The following is a 22,011-nucleotide window of genomic DNA, read 5'->3' as shown; positions in this document are numbered from 1 at the left end:
TTATAAAGCACTTGTACCTGCTTTATAATTTAAAAAGACGTGGAAATCTCACTTTTTACAATATGGGGCCTTTAATATGTTACACATAAGAGATCACAGAGAGATGATTTATATGTAGCAGGCTCATAAACAGGTGTTTAGTGAAGATAACAGAGCTATTACCTTAGCAGAGTTTTATTAATACACTCTACTTATAATATATAGCAAATATAGTGTTAAGATGACCCATAATAATCTATTTAAATACTACATTAAATTTTTATACCTTGTTAAAGCGTCCTATTAAACTTAAAGGGGCATTAAAATAGATATTAAACACGGCCCATTATATATATGAGCAACTTAAGGCTACAGTGATTGCCTCTCAGACACTCGTGTTTGATGATGTTAGAAATGCAGCAGCAGTGATTGTTACGCACATCAAATCATCCCAAGGACTTATTTCCATAACTACTTGCCAAAGAGTCCCATTAGTGTGAAGGAACGCATACTCCCCATCCCTGTGGGCGACCGCGGTGGTCTGAGGACAAGCCACCGCCTTTCTACGGTCCCCTTAGCCCCTCTCCCCGCCTCGTCCGTCTCTCCCCCTCAGCCAGACTCTGCTCCACCACAGCTGCTCTAACACCTGTTTATGAGTCACACCAGAGACCTTTAAATCCAAGGTCACCGCCTCGGAGGCTTTTAACCTCCACTTGAAAGCAAAGAGTGCACCACCTTTAACTCTGACACCCCCACTACCTCCTGTCCCCACCCCACCTCACCCCACCCTCTCCACAGTCACATATTAGATCACCCTGTCCCCTCCGGATATCCGCACGCAGAATCCGTGCACATTTGTCCTGCATGAAGGTTTATTTTGTCCCCACAGTGCATTACAAACCAGCGATTCACTATGCATCATTGATTAAAATAAGAATTTGTAGTCTTTCCAGTATCTGTGTCACAGCAATGATTACGCCTTTAAGCACTCTGTGCAGCTTTGTCTTTGCATGCTTGGAATAAATATAATAAGGACCGGTTAGTTAGCACGAGAAGTCAAATGTGTGCCACTGTAGCTGAAGAGATGGATAGAAGAACGAAACCCCACATACAGAAACGGATGAGGGTGCAATCATAATATAGTATAATAAAAATATGTAAGAAAGGAAGATGACAAAGCTTCTGTGTTCTTAAAGTGTGGGGGTGAGAGATGGGACCCCCAGTATGAAGATCAGTTTGTTAGCATTCATTCACTGTGAGGCTAAACAGATATGACAACTGCAAGAGTGCAAACAAACAAACAGTCTCCATGGAAACAGTATATTTTTACCGGACACTTTGAAAAGGTTCCTAAAGGGGCCTTCACATGATCAGCCTTTTGTGCTGGCCTCACCTCTCATTGTATATATTATTGTCCCATTGCAGATTATTATTATTCATTTATTTATTTAATTTTATTTATAATGTATCTTATTTCATTATATATATATTTTTCTCTTCTCCCATATCCCCTTACCCTCCTCTTATTTTTTACTCATTACCTTATTTTATTTACTTGTATCGTATCATCTACTGTATATACGCCATATTATGTGTATATAATACCATACAGTCCACCTCTCATTCACTCACACACACACACACACACACACACACACACACACACACACACACACACACACACACACACACCTGTACTACCCATATACTATACATATTGTAATTTTACATTGTATTCTGTTGTTAGCTGTACTTTATATCCACAGTCTGTGTTTGTGGTCCACATGGTGTGATGTATTTGTCCTTCGTGTCACATTATCTGTCACTTAATTTCACAAATACAAAAAATAATAAAAATAGTTTGTCAGACACACAAACATTCTTCCTCCATCTTTCTAGCCGGCTTGATGTCGCTCTCTGGAAACGTATACGTTACTCCCAAAGCTTCTATCTCATGGGCTGCGCTTTTGAAAGGTCAGCGGCAACAAGGTCAAAGTTCAACTGATTTTAATTTTGAGGGCAGCGTCAGAGAGGCAAATCTGAGCGGTGCGTGTCGCTACCTTGGGTGCTGCCACTACACTGAGCTCTACCGCCTCCTCCATAGGAAATGAATGGAACGACCGGCGCAGAGCGTTTTTAGTGCAGATCATGTGTAGGGGCCTTAAGTTTGTCCCTCAGCAAAGAAGAAATTCAGATTTAAGTCTCATATTTAAGGAGAAAACGAGTGTTCTGTGTAACCAGCCTCTGGCTCTTAAGCAGCTAAATGCTCCAGTATGTTCACCAGCTCGCTGCAAACTATTTCTGTCTGCTGTTTGGTTTAGTAAAGGATTCATTTACCGGGATGCTGCGGGTACCTTGTGAGGGAAAAATCATCAACATCACTGTGTGGCAGATGCAGCGACGACTGCTCACACTTTGAAGGCATCATTAGCATCAAAGCGCAGGACATTCTGCTCACACACTTCAGTCAGAAGGCAGAAAAAGCGGCGCAGGATGTTGTTTGATTCCTGTTTAAAGCTCCGTGCGTTTGACCGCCTCAGATGGACGTCCTCACCTCCAGGGACGGACAGTCGAGTTGCCAGAGTTTCGACGTGTGGCCCTTAATACAGTTGATGCCAGCTGCTCATAGTCATTTAGAGGATTTCACTCTGTGGCATAATTTCTTCCCTGTGTTGCATTACGTGAACAGATTGATCTACTGACTAACATGAGTGTGAATGTGCTTTATCACGTGCATAATGATTGCATTAAGGGCGCTACTTTTAGCATGTTCTGCCATCTGTATTTCCTGGAGATCAAGAAGATGTGTTGGAACTTTTCTATTACAGCTCACAGGCTTTAGTTTGTTTATCAGAAACTGGTTTAACAACCTGCAAGAGTTGGCAAGTTTGCCTGTCACCTCGGATTTATGCGTGCGTTTAAAGGATAGCTGTGGTAACACTGCATTCGTTATGGCAAACAAATCCAGACAAAAGACCAAAAGCAAAATGATCACACAAGTATTGTGTGTTCTTGCATGGGGGTTCCTGAAACATCAACATGCACTGCTGCAGGTGTGGACGAGCCAGATAGGGCTGACGTCCTGCGGTCATTTAGTCAATCGGTCGGTCAATATGCTCTCGAGCGACAAAAATTCTCATTGAACTTGATCTTCTGATGAATGCACCCGGTGTTCGAGGTCATTGGAGGGTTATGTCCGCAGAAGTAAAAATGCCGGCACAAGTTAGAGAGCGTGCTCTGGGTGACGGCTGAAGCACGTAGAGAGGGGACAGATGTATACGATCCAGCCTCGTTCAGTTCTCCTCAGTTGTTGTTGTTCAGCACTTGTACATGGAGGATGTGACCGCTGTTCTTCGTGGTCAGTGTATATGTCCGGCCCCTCCTCCACTGGGATTAAACAGCTTGGTAAAAAACGTCGACACACTGTGCATGCGGACGAAGTTCATCCAGAGATAACGTGGAGATTTTTTCCCCATCCACCAATCGATTGGTTTGAAGAGTAGGAATTTTTGTTATTGTTCAGCTCTACAGCCAGAGCGACAGAGATGAACAGGCACCACCAGACACTCCAACAAGGGCTTCGTAGATTAGCGGTTGTAACATATCATATAAATGTCGTGTGGTCGTCTGTTTTATGTAGAAGTGTGTCCTCCTTTTAGCACATGTACTGACGTGAAAGAAAATGAACTGAACATATGGCCATAATAAGCATTATAGCATCTATACATCATATACATACTAGCATAATAAAGAGAGTGTACTACTGTAGTGGCGAAAAAAGATAAAAGAACACAATCTGACTTCCTGTCAACAAGAAAAGCGGAAGCTTTTACTGACGTGCTAGTGCGCTGGTGATTCAACTCCTTTGAGAACATGTTTACGAATGTGCATTAGGCTGCAATTACATGAGACGTGAACCGTGCTGATGACGTGTACTGAACATTCTGCACCAGCTGCCCTTGTTTCTGTATTTCTGCTCTATTTGTATCGTGGGGGGCTTCTATACTAAGGTGTCCATATTTTTGGTTTCATCGGTTTCATTTGGAAGAAAAATGTTTGTTTTGTTGCTTCAACAAATCAATTTCACCATCATAACATTATAATTGTTAAAAACACCATCAGTGGTGTGTCTCGCTGTATCTTAGCTGATATTGCCACTCCTAATCATTGATCATGTTTGCCAACATTGTTATTATCATTGTCATATTCTGTCACCTTAGCTGTGCGTGATCCTACTATTCTGCTGTATTAACTGCCATAACATATAAGTCATATTCACATTACTATAGATATTATTATAGGAACTGTTACTCGTTGGCTGCTTGCATCTGTGGAAGTGTGTCAGTCTCTCTGTCTTTGTCTCTCTCTCTCTCTCCTTTTCTTCCTCCCCAACCGGTGCAGACAGATGTCCGTCCTCCACAGAGCTGGGTCTGTCTGACGTTCCTGTCTGTTATAGGGAAGGTTTTCAACGCCACCGTACTCTACGGGGGAATTGTTGGGTCTCTGTAAATCATAAATAAGTCATAGAGTGTTGTCTTTACCTACTCTGTAAAGTGTCCTGAGATAACTTTTGTTATGATTTGGCACTGTCGCCTCACAGTGAGAAGGTTCTCCTTCTGTGTGGAGTTTGCATGTTCTCCCCGTGTCTACGTGGGTTTTCTCCGGGTTCTCTGGTTTCCTCCCACAGTCCAAAGACGTGCAGGTGTTGGGTTCATTGATGACTCTAAAATCGCCCGTAGGTGTGAATGGTTGTCTGTCTCTGTTCGTCTCTATGTGCCCTGGGATAAACTGGCGTCCTCTCCAGGGTGGACCCCATCTCACGCCCGATGTCAGCTGGGATCGGCTCCAGCCCCCCCCCCCCCCCCCCCGCGACCCCGACAGGGACAAGCAGTTGCTGATGAATGAATGAATAATTGTCTTTTTATTCCTGAACCGTCGACTTAACGGGCACATGGTTTATCAACAGTTATCATTAGAACACAGACTGAAATTACCTCTGTGTTTATACAGTTTGTTTATAATAATCTGGCATATTAATTATGAAAATGGCTCCACCATAAATAATTAAAACTAAAATAAATAATAAATAATAATTATAGAGGTTATGTAAATTGATACATTATTAATGCATTAACTCTACAGACAATTGCATTTACAGTAGTTTCTATTGATAGAAACCTGATACTTAACTAAAGATAAATATTGCATGTTTATATTATTTTAATGAAAAACATACAGAGGGGGTTGAATGTTTATTTATGTGCACTATTATGTATACTGTGTACATCTGCACCAATGAGAGGCGAAACCTCGGCCAAAGAAAGCCTGAAAGCTCAGTTCTGCTCGTAAAAGCTTAATACAGCAAGTGCATTATGATAATTGATAATTTAATAAAATATGCATGTCAACATTTTTATCTCTCCTCTCATTTGGGTTTTGGCAGCTGAACAGTTAGAGGACCTTGTTTAGGGCGATTTTAGTGAATAAATCTAACTGAAACTCAGCCAGAGCCGTATTTAGTTACCGCTAATGCACATTGAACATTTCCTACACCACTGCTTCACTTGTGAGGGCAACTTGAGAGAAAAACGCAGCTACCTAAGTAGCTCCGGCTCTACCTGTTTTCATTTGTGTCATAATTCAGCTTCCATACTGCCCAAAAATATGAGAATATGCAGATTTCCTCAGTGTTTGTGAACAACAGCGCCTCTGGCTCATAAGCGTTCTGGAGGCGGCCACTCACCTCGGCGGTAGCCTGGTTTATTCATGCAAATTGAATGAATGTTTATAATAATAAATCACGTACTATCTCATCTCATCTTCACTCTCTTATCCGGGGTCGGGTCGCGGGGGCAGCAGCTTTAGCAGGGGACCCCAAACTTCCCTTTCCCGGGCCACATTAACCAGCTCTAACTGGGGGATCCTGAGGCGTTCCCAGGCCAGTGTGGAGATCTAATCTCTCCACCTGGTCCTGGGTCTTCCCCGAGGCCTCCTCCCAGCTGGACGTGCCTGGAACACCTCCCTAGGGAGGCGCCCAGGGTTCATCCTTACTAGATGATCCTGAACCACCTCAACTGGCTCCTTTCAACGCAAAGGAGCAGCGGCTCTACTCCGAGTTCCTCACGGATGCTGAACTTCTCACCCTCTCTCTAAGGGAGACTCCAGCCCCCCTCCTGAGGAAACCCATATCGGCCGCTTGTACCCGCGATCACGTACTAATGATAGATTAATGTACATATGCTGCACATACCCTCTCTCACATCACAACAGCAGAGAGCTGGAACAAACGGATGATAAGAAGCAGGTGTTGCACGGTCAGAAGCAAAATCGGCGCGGTATCAACACATTTAAACAGTTGAAATTAAAAATCAATCATTGAAGCTATAAGCTCAATATCTGAACAATAAACAGGATCAGTCTAAAGTTAAGCGGCCACACAGAGCAGGTTGTCGGGGCAATTTCACACCCGAGTCATTTTGTAATTAATGGATGACAGAAGAGGCTGTTAAAGAGCGACATTCATCACTATATCCATAATTTCATTCTTCAGAGGTGGAAAAATAAGTCTTTTTTCTGAGGTCACCATTATCTCACTGCTCGTCGTATTTCACGTCTTCTTGTTGGAGTGATGAGAGCAGATCGCCGACGGCAGATTTGGGCAGTTGATGCTCTGGGTGTTTGCGTTCTCCCTCATTTCTCTTGACTCGTTGCCTTGAAGGATAGCTTTCTCTCCCCGTTTGCCTTCCCATGCCGCGTCGTGTGTGTGTGATCTGTAGGCGCTGAACTGACATATTGTGACCAGGTGTGGCGGGGAAAGGCCGTTCATCTGTCAGCACGGGGGCCGGCCCTTGGGGTCAGAGAGCAGCCACTAGGCAAATAAACGGCGTAATGTAATACAGTGCAGGACTCTAACAATGGGGCCCTCATTCCTTTCCTGAAGCTGGGTGTGCCTCTCTACCACGGGAGAAATGTTCAGTATGCATGGGCTTTTGTTAAAGTTAGAATTCATGATTTCATACTGCCAAAGTAACTTCTTTCTGCTCCTTTGGGACGGTTAATATTTATTTATTTATGGTAAATGGTCAATGGACTTGTACTTATATAGCGCCTTTCTAGTCTTCTGACTACTCAAGGCGCTTTCACAGTGTTTGTCACATTCACCAGTTCACACAGACATTCACACTGATGGCAGTGGACATCTACAGACCATCTAATCTAACCCCACACCACATTTACACACCCATGCGCAGCACGGGGAGCAATTTGGGGTTCAGTGTCTTGCCCAAGGACACTTAGACATGTGGACCAGGGGAGGTGGGGATCGAACTGCCAATCACTCAAATGGAGGACGATCCACATATGTTCTTTATGAGAATTTGTATATTGAGTTTAACGTATTGAATGTTTACTGTTCATTTTATTGAGTTATATATATGTGTGTGTGTGTGTGTGTGTGTGTGTTTGCCATTTTCCACTCTATAAAGTTTTATTCTTCGTAGCAGAGTCTGCCCTGGATTCAAATTGCCGTCAAACTAATGATGCAGCGTGCGATCTACAGTAGTGTTAGTGTTTTTAATTTCATCTCATTAATATCAGCTTCCCTGTTGAATGTTCACTGCCCTGCAGCCCCGTCAGAGCCAGATCAGGTTACTGCCAAAGCAAATCAGACATTTCCTACTGCTGCTGCTGCTGCTGCTGCTGCTGCTGCTGCTGCTGCTGCTGCTGCATATTAAAAACATTCAACTGGCTTTTATTGAAGGGAAATAGTTACAGGAAATGGAATAACATACTTTACATAGCTGCAGTGGTTAGCGCTGATAGCAATCGGTTATTAAAACAGCATCCATGACACAAGACTATGGTTTCCTTTAAAGTATATTTTGACAACAAATTGGTTTCAAATATTGCAGCAAGTAATGGACCCAGGAGCAGCCGCAGTCAGCTGATAGGGCTCTGTATTCTAAGGCTGGGCATAAATAAGCCTTAGCAGCCTATCCATACCACCGTTTGTGGGGACAATGTAGCCTATGGTTCAAGTGAGACATGACCACAGGACAAAGACATTTTAAAAAATGGCAGAAGAGCTCAGTATTGCATGTATTCAACTGCCTAACAGACCACTGTTGCAATGCTGCCTCCGGTTTTGGCTCTTAGGGCGCACTCACACTGTCCTTCTGCACCGTGCCCCGGGCTTTAGGGTACTTGTCCCCCCCTCCAGGCCCGTTTGTACTCACACTACCTGGGCCTCGCACAAATGCTTCTTGCCTGTCTATACGTCATCACGCTGTAACACGTCACACGCATTGATTGACGTCGACGTCAGACCTCTGAGTTTTTGTGCGTCTTGTCGACTGTTTTTGAATATTTTCATCGACCAAATCTGCAGTAAACACTCCACCTCCGCATCACACCAACGTGAACCTTTCGCCGCCATTGTTGTTGTTGTTAAATGTCCGCACATGGTCCCTCCTTCTTTTTTCAAACGCACTAGGCTTGACCCGAAAAACCTGTTTTGGCCCGGTGCGGAAGGACAGTGTGAGTGCGCCCTTATCTTGGGTGTTACAATATTAAGACCTCCTCCTCCGTCATATTTGTTGTTGTCCTAAACTTTTAACTGATCTGTCCTCTAGAGGATTTATGGAAAAACATATATGCCAATGTAAAGGATGCAAAGTGTGCAGTGACAGTTACATTAAATCAATATATCTATTTTCATATGTAAAGGGAACATAAATGAACCTTTAGCAGCAACAGGCTGCACACACGAGCTATGAAATCAGATCCATCGAACGACTACTTCATCCAAACAGTTCATTTGGCTGCACTATAAACACATACAGATGATCTTTGGTTGTATTTCTGACTCTGCAGCTGCACGGGGAGTATTTTCTGTTGCTTTAAACTGCACTTGCTGTTACCAAGGTAACCACGGTTGTCACGAAATCGACCAGGACGAAATGTGAAGGATTAAAACTTTAAGTTCCATGGGAAAAGAAAATCATGTCTAATTTGCACCTTTCTGTTTGACGACTAAATACGCAGTTGTCAGTTTGAGTTTTAGGGTGATGGTGGTTCTTAATCATTCAGGCAACACTCCCTCTGTATTTTCCCGGGCTGACAATAGCCACGTTGAAAAAAAATGAGTAATTTTGTATTCTACTGTGCATAGGCAGAGAGGAAAAGTGCTTATTCTTCAGGCCTGAGTGGATTTCACAAAGAGAGGAATCCCTCTACGCCTGCAAAGCTGCAGGAGCTGTGGGCTGGTTTGAAAGGGTACAGAAAATTGCACAGTGATGGGATGTTGTTTCTGTTTTTTTCCAGGAAGTGAATGCGAATACCTGTCTAATATTTTGGCTGGTGACCATAGGCTTCAAATTTAGCACCCCACATTTCAACAGGATTTCATGAATATCACAGTCTCTGCTCCATTATCCCAGTCACTAAGTGGATGTGAGATAATGGGTTAGCTTCACACACACACACACACACACACTGACGGAGGAGATTCACTGGGAGGTGTTACATTTCATCTTAAAAACCGTCCATGCTATTCTCATTTTTCATCATATTAGAGTTGAAATACTTCTCCTGCTTCGCCATGCGTCATCTTTCTTAATCTCACATCTGACCCACTTTTCAGCATGGGTGATAGAAAATTTAAAAAATGACTCAGTCAGACTTATTTTCTCTGGAGTTGATAAAAGCTCAGGAAAAAAAACAATGTCTTGCATTCAGAAAATGGGGTGATGCAGTTTGAGCCGTAAGGTTGCATTTATCTACTTCTTTTCCTCTGGGTGGACATGAGTACTAAAAAAAGCTAATTTTGACATCAGTATTCATTCAATTACATGGATCAAGTACTCGCTTCTAATTTTTTTTACTTTGTAACTGTCAATATCTCACTACGATGTGCTACTATGAAAAATGAATCTTGCAGCCACCAAGCTAATGTGTACAGTAATGTTATAATATTATGAAAACGTTCAATACGCTCATAAAATCATTTTAAGTATGATTGTTTTGACCATGGACAACAGCGGTCGGCTCCCTCCTGACTCAATTCTCCACATAACATAAGCTGCGGTAGCTGTGTGGGTAGTCAATTCATCTAATAGTAAGGTAGAAAGTTATCTAGCTAGCTAGCATACCACAAGATCCCGGCGTATCTCCCAGCCGCTAGTAGAATTTCCTCAGTGGAGAGGGGACTGCAAGTTAGGAGTATACAGGCGGCTAGCTAGTAAGCTAGCTATCTTGCTAATTCCCCATGTTCTACATTGGTTACTGTTAGCATATTGGGTAACCCTACGCATCAAACCATGACACTTTACACACCGCAGTTTTAAACACATGGTCAACATTGAGAATTCTAACAAAACTTCTTATTTAGGTTTAGAAAAATTTTGGTTTGGGTTCAAATAAGTCTGATGGTTTTGTGACTTACATGTGTGGCAATTGTTAAGCACGTAAATTACGTAACAAAAGTAAGTTTTAAGTCACATTGACTTTTCTCTCACGTGGGAAGCAAACAGCCGTCTCCTGGGTGAAAGTTGTGTATTTGATTGTGTATCCGTCCACCTGACTTCCTCCCTACGAGGACTTTGTTGCTCTTTGCACTATGTCAGCTGACGTCCTCCTTAGAGGCAGCCCTGGACGTCCTTGGGCGTCATTTATAAAGGTGCCGTACACACAGAAGAGGGCGTACGGTACTTTCTGAGCAAACTTTGGGATTTATAAAAAGCAAACTTGACGGGAGAGCAATGTCCTGTTCCTCAAATGTAACCGGTGCTGTTGACTGCACTCATGTCACTATAAGAGCACCGAGTGAGAGTGAAAATACTTTCATTCATCTCTTTTTCATGTCGGCCATGGTTCGACCTTCTGATGCTGCATTAACTGTGTCTACCACATGTCGAAACTCTACAGCCGTTTTGGATTTAGAGTTGATTGTGATTGAAGGGGAACCGGCGTAGGATGTGCGTGCACACTGTTTTATAAATCCTGATAGTTTTATGCGCATGCACATCCTATGTTTTGTCCGTGCGCCACCTTTGACGTGAATCCTACGCACAGTTTTATAAATGAGGCCACTAGCGTCCTCATGATTACGTGGGTTATACGAATCATTGAGGCTGTCTCTTTCAAGAAAGATCATGCTGTGACAAGAGTGTGTGGACGAAACATTAAGTTTTTAAACCTTACTCATTTAGCATAAGGGGGTCATGGCGGGTTGGTGGCCAGTGGCAGCGCTAATGGCAGCTTAAGCTAGCTGATCTGGTGGGGTCTCAACACTCATGATCCCCATCACGTACTAATCAAATAATCAAGAACTAATTCCAGAAACCATTCTTGTGTTTTGCGAGTGCTCTACAATAATGTAATGTGAGTTCTCAAATAGGGAAATTACTTGAAATGTCCATCCTTACTTTGACCCCTGCAGCTACTGATGATAATGTCACCCTCATGTCCTTTTCAGTGTGGCTCTCTAATGGACATGTCAGGGCAGAACAGTATCTCAATGTGCTGAGGAAAGGTTCCTGCTGTCGTTTCGTCCTCTTCATTTCATCTTTCTGTCCTCCCAAAGGTCCACTGTGCCTTTCACGTCTTCATGTCTGTCCATCTTAGAGACAGAAAAAAAGGAAAATGTTGACTTGGCTGTAAAGATGAGGCTGCTCATTCAGTCACAGGAGCAGGGTGCAGCCATTTTCCTTATCTGTCTCCCAGCACCTTCAAGAGGACGGCAGGGGCATGCCGACACAAACGAACCCTCATCACAATCCTCCAGACACACACCTCCTCATCGCACACAAAAGACACATGCTGGAGAACCTTGTAGGCTGTTGCTGCATGCTGCAGTAATTACGCAAGGCTGGATTCATTATTGTATAATGGTTTAATGTCCCTCGATACCTGCCACAGGATCCCGCTCACTCACGGCAGCTCATTGCTGCAAAGACAAGAATAGCGATTAAAGAGCTGTTTGAGGAATAACTGGAGCACAAAAGGAAGATGTAAGACCACGTTTTCTGTGCTGAATTACTCAGACACTGGGGGTCTTTCTCATTTTGCATTCTCGTGTCTTCATAAGCACGGCGTGGGTAATTTCAAGGTCAAAAGACATCTACGTTAAAGCAGGCCGAATGTGGCTGAAAAATGAGTGTTTTTATTCTGTAATCTCTAGTTGGATGCCCATTAGCTTCCACAAAGTGATCATTAGTCTTCCTAGGGTCCACACCAAAATGGTAACGATAAAACAGTCTATGAATAAAGCAAACAAATTAAAATTGCACTATATCGATACAAGAAAAAGCAGGAAGTTAAATAGTTCTAAATAGGAAACAGTAGTTTTTAGACCTCCAGGATGTACATCACTGTAGTTTCACAGCATCCCACTGACTGTATTTCAAGTGCTTACAACAATGTACTTACAACTAACTTGACACTGAACATCATCAATAAACAACAACTACATAAACAGTAGTAGTACTTGAAAGTAACTGTTGATCAAGGAAGCAAACTTCCCATTCATTCAATTAATACTGGGGAGAAAAATAACAATCCGGCCCTCGAGGGAATATTTACTGGCCCTTTGAGTAGAAGCCTATGTGAAAAAGTAATTCATGGCTGCTGTCCTCTCTCGTATCTATCTCAGTGCAACTGTCTCAGCGCGTCAAGTACCGGTGCGCTGGGAGGTTTGCTCCACACGCTCCATGCATGCGTGCGGCCACAACTGTCCGTGCACTTCCGCTACGCTCTTGGCAACAGTTCGCCAAGCTACGCTGTAATGGTTTCAGTCTGGTTAAATCTGTGGTTAAATCGTCACCGCAATGTCTCTTTCTACTCTGGAAAAAAGAAAGGTTGATACAGAAAACCCTCAGTTCACCAGCGAATGGACAGAGAAGTTTTTGTTTATAACTGTCACTCCTCTATTATGAAATCTGCCCCATAGTGGACACTCGGAAGTCGCTGTGGTGGGGGCTTGCTTGGTATAAGTTATTTTTGTATTTTCAACACATAACTTCCTTGTAACTTAGCATCTACTTGTGTCTTTGCATCAACTTTATTTGCAAGCTTTAAATATGCTCCTCTGTTCGCTTTCTCCTTGACTTTTTGGAACTAAAGCTTACAACAAAGCCAAGAATTAGCATTCTTGTATTTGTTATTCACCCCTGGTCTGGTTCAAAAAAGCATTACTGGATGTGGTTTTGTCCTCCATAAAGCATTGACAAAAGGCTGATGTGCAATTTCCAAAACACAAAGAAAGAACAAGGACGAACGGTGGATAAAGATCTCAGCAGTTTACTTGCCAACTGAGAATGCATCGCATGGCAACTTGGCCGGCGGCGGCGAATGGGGAAAGCTAAAAACTCACTAAAAGAACGACCTATCAAGCCCAAACAACAGTGCACTCCATTTTACAGCCCTGATTACACAACAACACCAAAGCATTCAACACCAGACCAATTTGAAATAGTTTCTTTTCTCATGTTCTTGAGGTTAATTGAAAGATACGACCATTGACTAAAGGACTCCTGAAGTTAATAACCACCAACTTGTTGTTAGTGGAGATTGAGATCTAATTACTGTGTTTCCTAATCACGTTTAAGGTCAGCTGCCTCTGTTTACGTCTCCAGTCAATGTTGTCAATGGATCACGCCGTTGCCATGTTGCCCAAGTGTTGAATTCTAATTAAAGTCTATTGAACGTATTGCATTTCCAACGAGGCCGGTGAGTGCACGGGACTGCATCGGCATATGTGAGCGTTCAAGTGTGCGACACCTCTCCGGAGAGGTACAACACTCGCGGGCAGATGTTCTTCATTAATAATCATCACGCATCAGCCTGACATGCGAGAGCCGACGATACTCGAGCCTCTCCCTCCCTCAGCTCTGACTTTAGTGGCCGGGGGGCAAGCTGAAGTAATCCAAGTTCAACATCCACTTTACACTCGAGTCCTGCTGCAATGAGACGGCGGACATTACACCACAGACCTCTCAGCGGTGCTGCTGAGAGATAATGCACGCTCGCTAATTGAGTGGTTTTGGAGAGAGCCCAGAAGGCTAATGGAAGTTTTGGGGTAATAAGGCGTTGAATTGAACAGGCTGCTCCTCGTTCTCATCTCACTGTTTCCAGTAAGGGAAGACAGGGGCAGCTGTTTGGAGGCAAATATAGGCAGCTGTTTTGCAGAAGTGATCTGATGGAAAGGGGACTTCACAAAAGGGCCTAATAGCTGTTGGTATTCTGACCGAACTTCTGTCGTTCGGAGGTTATTACTCTCCGGCTTCATTGGCAGTTTATCTTTGACTCATCATTCATTTGCTGTTACAAGTCGAGTCCGTCTTCTGCGATTACGGCTTTTAACTCAGCGGAGTCCTTACACACATGTATACTACTGATAAAGATGGGAGGTTTTTGAGTAACTGAGCTGCTTCAATGGGAACTTGCGTAAAGTTTGGGTAGGATTTTATTCAAGTGAGAAATTAGACACCAATTCTCGATTAAAAGGGTTTTTTTCCAACTGCTTTAATGCTGTAAAGTACATTTCATTCATGTTTTCTCTACAGGATATCATTTTGAAATGTTCTGACCTTCGATGATTATGGTGCGATTTCTTTTTTCTTTCTCAAATTTAAAAAAACACAGAAAATGTGACCAAACACGAGAGTGGATGAGGACTTTTCAGAAGGTTATCACAATAATAAATTGGCCTTAAAAACACTCCGTTTCCTCCTGTTTCCAGACTTTATGCTAAGGCCAGGACACTCTTGAAAAAGAGAATTTTAATCTCAATGAGTCTTTTTTCCAGGTTAAATAAAGGTTTGATTTAAAACCTGTTTTATGTTTGACACTGGGAATATTTGACCTTTGCTGTTAATCATATGTAAGTACAAGAAAGTACAAGAGCTCCTTAAAAGTAGCGCCTGTACCCCTTTTTTTAGCCAGTGGCATCGCTCTCGGGAGGGTCTGTCCGTCTGTCGTTTGCTTGGCTGGTCTAAATGACTTGGATGATCTTCTAACTTTTCCTCTATCACCACCATGGTAGTGTCTGTTGGTCCCCCACTTTGGTCCAGACTCATATGTCTTGACAACTATTGGATGAATCTCCAAGAAATTGACATTTCCATCGACCTCTGCTGTACTTTGTGTTCTGTTCCAATTATCAAATGTTAGCAAAATGCGCTTTCATTGTGAAGCATTTCTAAAATAAAATAAAACCACTATAAGGCCACTAACTTAAATATAAATGCAATACTATTGAAGCACATTTGATGCAGTGTGTAATCAAAACCACAGACAAGAGAGTTATTTTTTATACATTGCAGCAGACTGCAGTCGTGCTTCTGCAGATCTTCACAGAAGAGCCATTAAAGTCCCTAAAAGAGCCATTAGACAAAGAGAGAGAGAGGGGGAGGGAGAGAGAGAGAGAGAGAGAGATGTTCATGTAGTTGGACGTCATTTCAAGGGCGATATTAACCACGATTTCCTGTGTAAAGGCCGCTGATGCTGTGTTCTGATTGGTGTTTTGGTGGAGAGAGAGAGAGAGAGAGAGAGAGAGAGAGAGAGAGAGAGAGAGAGAGAGAGAGAGAGAGAGAGAGAGAGAGAGAGAGAGAGAGAGAGAGAGAGAGAGAGAGAGAGAGAGAGAGAGAGAGAGAGAGAGAGAGAGAGAGAGAGAGAGAGAGAGAGAGAGAGAGAGAGAGAGAGAGAGAGAGAGAGAGAGCTCCATCTCCACAGACTGGAAAGATCTGGACAAAAATGAAGACAGGATGATGAAGCAATATAAAGATACAGTTCAGAAAGTATTGTCTTGTGTTATTTTCCACAGTTGTTAATGAACAGACTTTCTCGGGGAACCCTGGGACTTTGGAGCCACTTCTTTTTCTCGATACGCTGGCCACTTCTTGTTTTTGTTTCATTGCTTTTGCAGACAATCATCAGTCCGGGAGCGGACAGGTGCAGCGGACGAGGGGCTTCTATGGGACGCGGTAATGGCCAAATAGAAGGAATCATAGTTTCTGCAGCACAACTTCTTTCCAATGTGATATAGAAACAGTGCAGAAACACAAGCTTGACTTTGTTAAACTGGTATTTCTTTCAAATTGCGACATCTTGCATCACCTTCTTTCCACATATTTAGTCAAAATACCCTCCAGGGAGGACGGGGGGTAGAATAGAGACTAGACATTTGACCCCCCGATACTCAAATAAAAGAATTGAAATAAATGTAATATGTTTTAAGATAATTTCTCATTTAAAAGTAAACAATTCAATAAATTATTCTGTACCCACTGTTCTGTTGAAGGATCCTGGGGGTGAACAGATGGTATATCATTCCTCTGTTGCCTTCAAGGGATCCCTTTTAAGCACCTGCCTCCAGAGATGCACTATTTTGTGGCTGGTGGTTGGTTAGAAACTGCACATTAACTAAGTTTTAATTAGTTTTTTCAGTGAAGTTAATGCACGACACCTTAACCTTGAAGAAACATTTATAGCTGAGATAATGGACTTTTTTTTGCCACTTTGGGGGCTGAGGTGGTCACAGTTGCTCTATTCTCACTTTTCTATTATAATTATCGCACTCTAAACTTTAAACATGTCCTCTGGAGTTTATGTTTCAGCATTTCACTGCACATATTTAGGAATATGTGACGGATAAATCCTTGAATGTTGAATGTAGTCATCACCTTGTAAAGTCGTAATGCTAACATGCTAGAGGGCTGACATGTGAGGTCACGTTTCTGGCCACCAGATGAATTTAAGCCCAGAATTTTCTCAGCTTCACGCGCTATTTTGATCGCTACCAACTCAAAAATATCACGGTCTTTAGCTGCTAATTACTCCAATTCATCAGCAAGCGCTGTTGCTAACTTTGCAGATAGTGTACAGATGATTTATTAGTGCTTTTTTTTATCAACCTCTGCTGGAAACAGGGTTAAGGAGAGCTTCAAGACTAAATCAAAGAGTGAAATTGCATTAAAAAGAAAAAGAATATTAGCTAAAAGAGGCTTAAAAGTGCCCGTAGTGCTGCAGAGTGTCATGCTAACTCCATGGACTGAGACCTTCCTCTACCAAAAAGATTCCCCATAGGTTGTTCAAGCACATTATTCACATTTATTGTGGCTGTGAACTCTAGTCTTTTACATTGTAATGAGGGGTATAAGGAGTAAGTCAGGTGACAAAGTCTGTATGGGGAGGAGGTCAGGGTCTGACCACTATTCTTGACCCACGTTGGGAGTTTTTTTTTGTGTGTTTTTTTGCCTAAACCTCACTAAATTGTGACTTTTTAACAATGTAAACCACATTTTTTCATAAAGGTATGAGATGTGTTGATCTTCCGCCTCTGTAGGTCGTATAAGAGGGTATGAACAAACGAGCTACGTGTATTTGGTCGTAAGGGTTGGAGGACTTGTTGCACAATAAATCACTAAATTCAGTGATATTGTAAAAGTATTAGAGCTTTAACATTAGGAGTCATTTGTCTATCATTTCCAGTTATTTTGTGATATTTTCAGCATTTTCCTTGCTCTAAAATATATATTTTCATCATCTTTGCTAGTCATATGTACTGCTTTTAGTCATTCATGTGAGCATTGAACGCTATTTTCAGCAGAGGTTGAAGGCAGCTGAATGGCTGGGACATGGCTAATGCTGCTCTCATGTCTGGTGCTTCAGAATGAATGAATCATCGTGTAGCATTTGTAGCTAGGCCCTTTATACGTTCCCTCTTAGATGTTTTTGGTTCTTTTTTCAGCACCACTTTTGCAGATGGTGCCCTGTTGCTTTTCCATGTTGCGGGGATTTATTCGGATCACAAACACTGTGTCACATTACAATGAGTTGTATAAAAAGATGAAATAGCAGATGCATCAGTTGTCCTCTTGTGACCGACACTACCTCTCTTCCCCTCTGCAGAGCCAGTAGAAAGGAATAGAAAAAAACAGTTATTTTCAGTCCTGTTTGGCTCCTCTCTGGCTCACAGGTCCACTGGTCCAGAGGTTAAACTCCCAGAACCCCAGATGGTCACTCAGCTACTGATCTTTTTTATAGGTCACTGTAAAAGTGTGATTATAGACCCACCAGGCTGCGAACATATATAGAGACATATAAAATCTTAAAAGCAGCCACTGTACTTTACCTGTTAATGGATGTGCTGTCTATTTAAACACTTAACTTATCACTGACCTCCCTTCACATTTCCCATATTAAATATGTCTGCTGGTGATTAATTTCCACTTGAACAGCACGGGTAAAAGTATCTGCTAGTCCTGTGTTGATGATGACATGTCCTGTAATTGACTGTGATTAATAGTTGCCATGGAATTGCTAATGTTCCCCAAAGGCAGAGCTCTGAGTCGGTCATATTACCAAGTGATGATTAAATGTCCTCGGTTCGGCCCCCGGGGGAACTATAGGCCATGGCAGTGTGTCAGAGGACAGCGGAGGAATCTTCCATCTCAGTCCTCCATTAGGGAACATAACAGTTGTCTTGCAGTGACAATCTTGGGTCACATCTGACAAGAAATTGGCTCACCACACTTTGTCTGCTTGAATCACAGGCCTGTTTGCTGACTTTTACTTTAGGTACAGACAATGTGCGCTAAAAACACTACACAAATACGTCTGTTGTGGATGTTAAATATTCAAAATAAGCCTATTTTAAAGAGCCCGTGTTGTAGAAAGTGATATTCCCATGTCTTTTTGAATATAACGCTGTTGGAGTTGCTATACAAATACTGTGAAAGAATCAAAAAACTCAATCCACAGAGAAACGCACACAGTCCGTATCCAGAAACTGCACCTTAAACGGTTGTGATGTCAAAACTGTACTATATATAGGTAGAAAGTTCTGCTACAGTGCTGTTACAGTCATTCAACGACTGCAATGATGTTGCAAAGACACCAAGAGTGCCGATGTGGAAGCCTGGGTGTACTGACCAATCAGAGCAGAAGGTGCTTTTTTCAGGAGGGGGTCTTAAAGAGACAGGTGCTAAAACAGAGCGTGAGATTGGCGGTTCGATCCCCACCTCCCCCGGTCCACATGTCGAGGTGTCCTTGGGCAAGACACTGAACCCTGGATTGCTCCCTGTGCTGCACATGGGTGTGTAACTTAGGTGTGAATGGTTAGATTAGATGGTCTGTAGATGTCCATTGCCATCAGTGTGAATGTCTGTGTGAACGGGTGAATGTGACAAACACTGTGAAAGCGCCTTGAGAAGTCAGAAGACTAGAAAGGCGCTATATAAGTACAAGTTCGTTTACCATTTACCAAGTCCAGGTATATTCAGACAGACAGGAAGAGAAAAAAATGTGTTTTTTGAACATTCAAGCGTGTAAATATCTTCTAGTAGAAACCAAAAATACAAGAATGAACCTGAAAATGACGTTTAACACCCTAGAGGCCTAAAGTCGGTTATTTGGCATAAATGGATGTGATCTTTACTCACATTTCTACATACTGTAGATTTAAATGTGTTCAATTTTAAATGGATAGGCATTTTGATAGAACATCTCATGCTCAAAGTAGGGTTACACCCCTATTAAGTTAAAGCGACTACAAAATATGCAATTTTTATAATCATGGATGAGAAAACTGCAGCTTCACAGCTGACTTCATACTGAGACTGTTTTGTTTTTCTGTTTAACTGCTTAACTGCTCCAAAAACATCCAAAATAGGTCAAGCGTCCTCGGTTTCAAGAGTTAGTCAACTGCACTTACATAATTAAGGCAACAGGAATAAATATTTATGTATGTACATTTTTGAGCACTTTTGTTAATCGTTGTGAAGCTCTGGTGGCTCGGAGTAACTAGAGGTGTCGCCACATCAGTGTAGTTGTGTCCAAGTGTTTAACTGAAGATACAGCATAAACGTGACGCAACATTTACGCTTTGGTTGCTTGCGTCTCTGGAAGTGTGTCTGTCTGTCTCTCTCTGTCCATCTGTGCGTCTTTTCTCTCTTTCTCTCTCCTTCTCTTCCTCTCTCCGGTGCAGACAGATGTCCGTTCTCCACAGAGCTGGGTCTGTCTGACGTTCCTGTCTGTTATAGTGAAGGTTTTCGTTGCCACCGTACTCTACGGGGGAATTGTTGGGTCTCTGTAAATCATAAATAAGTCATAGAGTGTGGTCTTTACCTACTCTGTAAAGTGTCCTGAGATAACTTTTGTTATGATTTGACACTATAAATTGAATTGAATTGAATTTAAGTATGCTCTTTCCAAGTTGTGAGCTTTGAGCCTGCTGGGAGATAACATGATACTAAATGCTGCTCTGCATCGCATCCATCTAATTATCAATAAACATTTTGCTCTTTTGACAGATCCGTGCTTCCTCCACCCCAGAACAGCCTCCATGCTGAGTTAGCTGCAGGAGATGAGTCTCCTGAATCTGCACCCAATGCTATCACAACTCAAATGAATAATTTCCACTGCTTCCTCACTAATTCTGCACCAAACTGATGATGAAAAAAAGCTGTCAAAAGCCAACAAATCTCTGCAAAAATACAAAACACATAGAATAAACAAACAATACATATTAGAAGATGATTATCCAAAAAACTACATTTAAAGTGTACAATGGCTGATGAGAAAATACAACCGTATAGAATCACTGCGATGCATCATTGTGGTCTTTAATTATATTGTCTCTATTGTGTGGCTGATGTAGTAAAAATATAATCACACATTTAATGACTGTCAAAACATATCATTGGACTCATAATTAAGTGTATAACTAAACTAAGATAACAGTTCAATAAACACAGTACTGTAAGTACAATAAGTCAAACCACATTCCCCGTGGCTTCTCGTTATGAGACCATAATTATGTTTCAAACTGTGGTTTATTATACCTTTTGCAGAGGAGTGCACTGTTGCATCAAAAGGTGCATACTGTGAAGTGAAGTAGGTTATAAATGCAATCTTAACTTAAAAAGACAGTCTTTAACCTGGACCCACATACAGACACAAGAAGAGAAAACATTATGAAAGCCTTTTGACGTCACATTGAATGACTTTAATGCATTAAAGTCATTCAATGTGTTGTCAAAAGGCTTTAATGAGGTGTTAACATGTGAGGTGAAGCAGCTACACATTTTAATTTGTATGCTGAAATATCGCTAAAATAATATAACAACATTTGGTTGGACTGCGATGAAATGTTGAACAGACATTCAGAGTTTCTCCTGACTCCTCTAGCGCCACCATGATGTGGATGTTTGTGGTTTTTAGTGAAATATCTCCGTGAGTTTCCATGATATTTGGTTCACACCAAGCCCCAACACAACGACTTCCTGGTTGATCCAATGAGGAAGTGCCAAAAACTGCAGTTCTCCGAGTGTCCACTAGGTACAGCTTGACCCCCATATTAAACAGGCCATAATTAAACCTATTTAAAACTGGTACAAAAAACATTCTAGTCTGTATGTTTCGGTCATATTGGGGAATAATTAGGGCCGTGGTCTCTTGAGTGACAGCTAGCCCCTGGCCCTCACTTCTCCTCGGAGGTATACGTCAGCCAGATGGATGTATCTCCCTCCCCCCAACTTCACATACATGCCCTTTTTTGGTAAGAGGAAATGAGGCGGAGTCAAAGTCTGACAAGATGGCGACTCGAACCAGTTGGATCAAGTTGAGAGAACAGAGAGGCTACATCTATGGTACACACATTCATGTCCTCCTCAGGATGAATTCAAAATGGTTACAATGCATTTATAACCAAACCTGTAAACACTGATGACATTTGCATCAGTTGTACTCTCTGCTTAGTGTGAATTAGCAAATGTTAGCATGCTAACACGCTAAACTAAGAGGGTGAACATGGTGATGATTACTAAACATTAGCATTAGCATGTAGCTCAAATCACTGCTGTACCTAGGTGTCTGAGTAGAGCGTGCAGGAGGCAGGACATGACGGATTACACCGATGTTTAGTCATAAACAACTTAGACTCCTCAGTTTGACATTTTCTTTGGTGTCTTCTTGTAAATCACACTTCCTCTTCACCCTTAGATGTTTGTTTTCTTCTGGTTACTTCACACGAGA

At 42.2% G+C, this 22,011-nt stretch overlaps 1 protein-coding gene across 1 annotated transcript in view; it reads left to right on the top strand.

Moving 5' to 3' along the window:
- btbd11a (BTB (POZ) domain containing 11a) overlaps positions 1-22,011 on the top strand; it is a 189,448-nt gene that overhangs the window by 130,066 nt on the left and 37,371 nt on the right. The window lies entirely within an intron of this gene.

Source organism: Echiichthys vipera (genome assembly GCF_963691815.1).
Source record: "Echiichthys vipera genome assembly, chromosome: 20".
Taxonomy (NCBI): domain Eukaryota; kingdom Metazoa; phylum Chordata; class Actinopteri; order Perciformes; family Trachinidae; genus Echiichthys; species Echiichthys vipera.
Note: the sequence above shows the minus strand (reverse complement) of the source record. Positions and strands in the feature narration are given on the sequence as shown.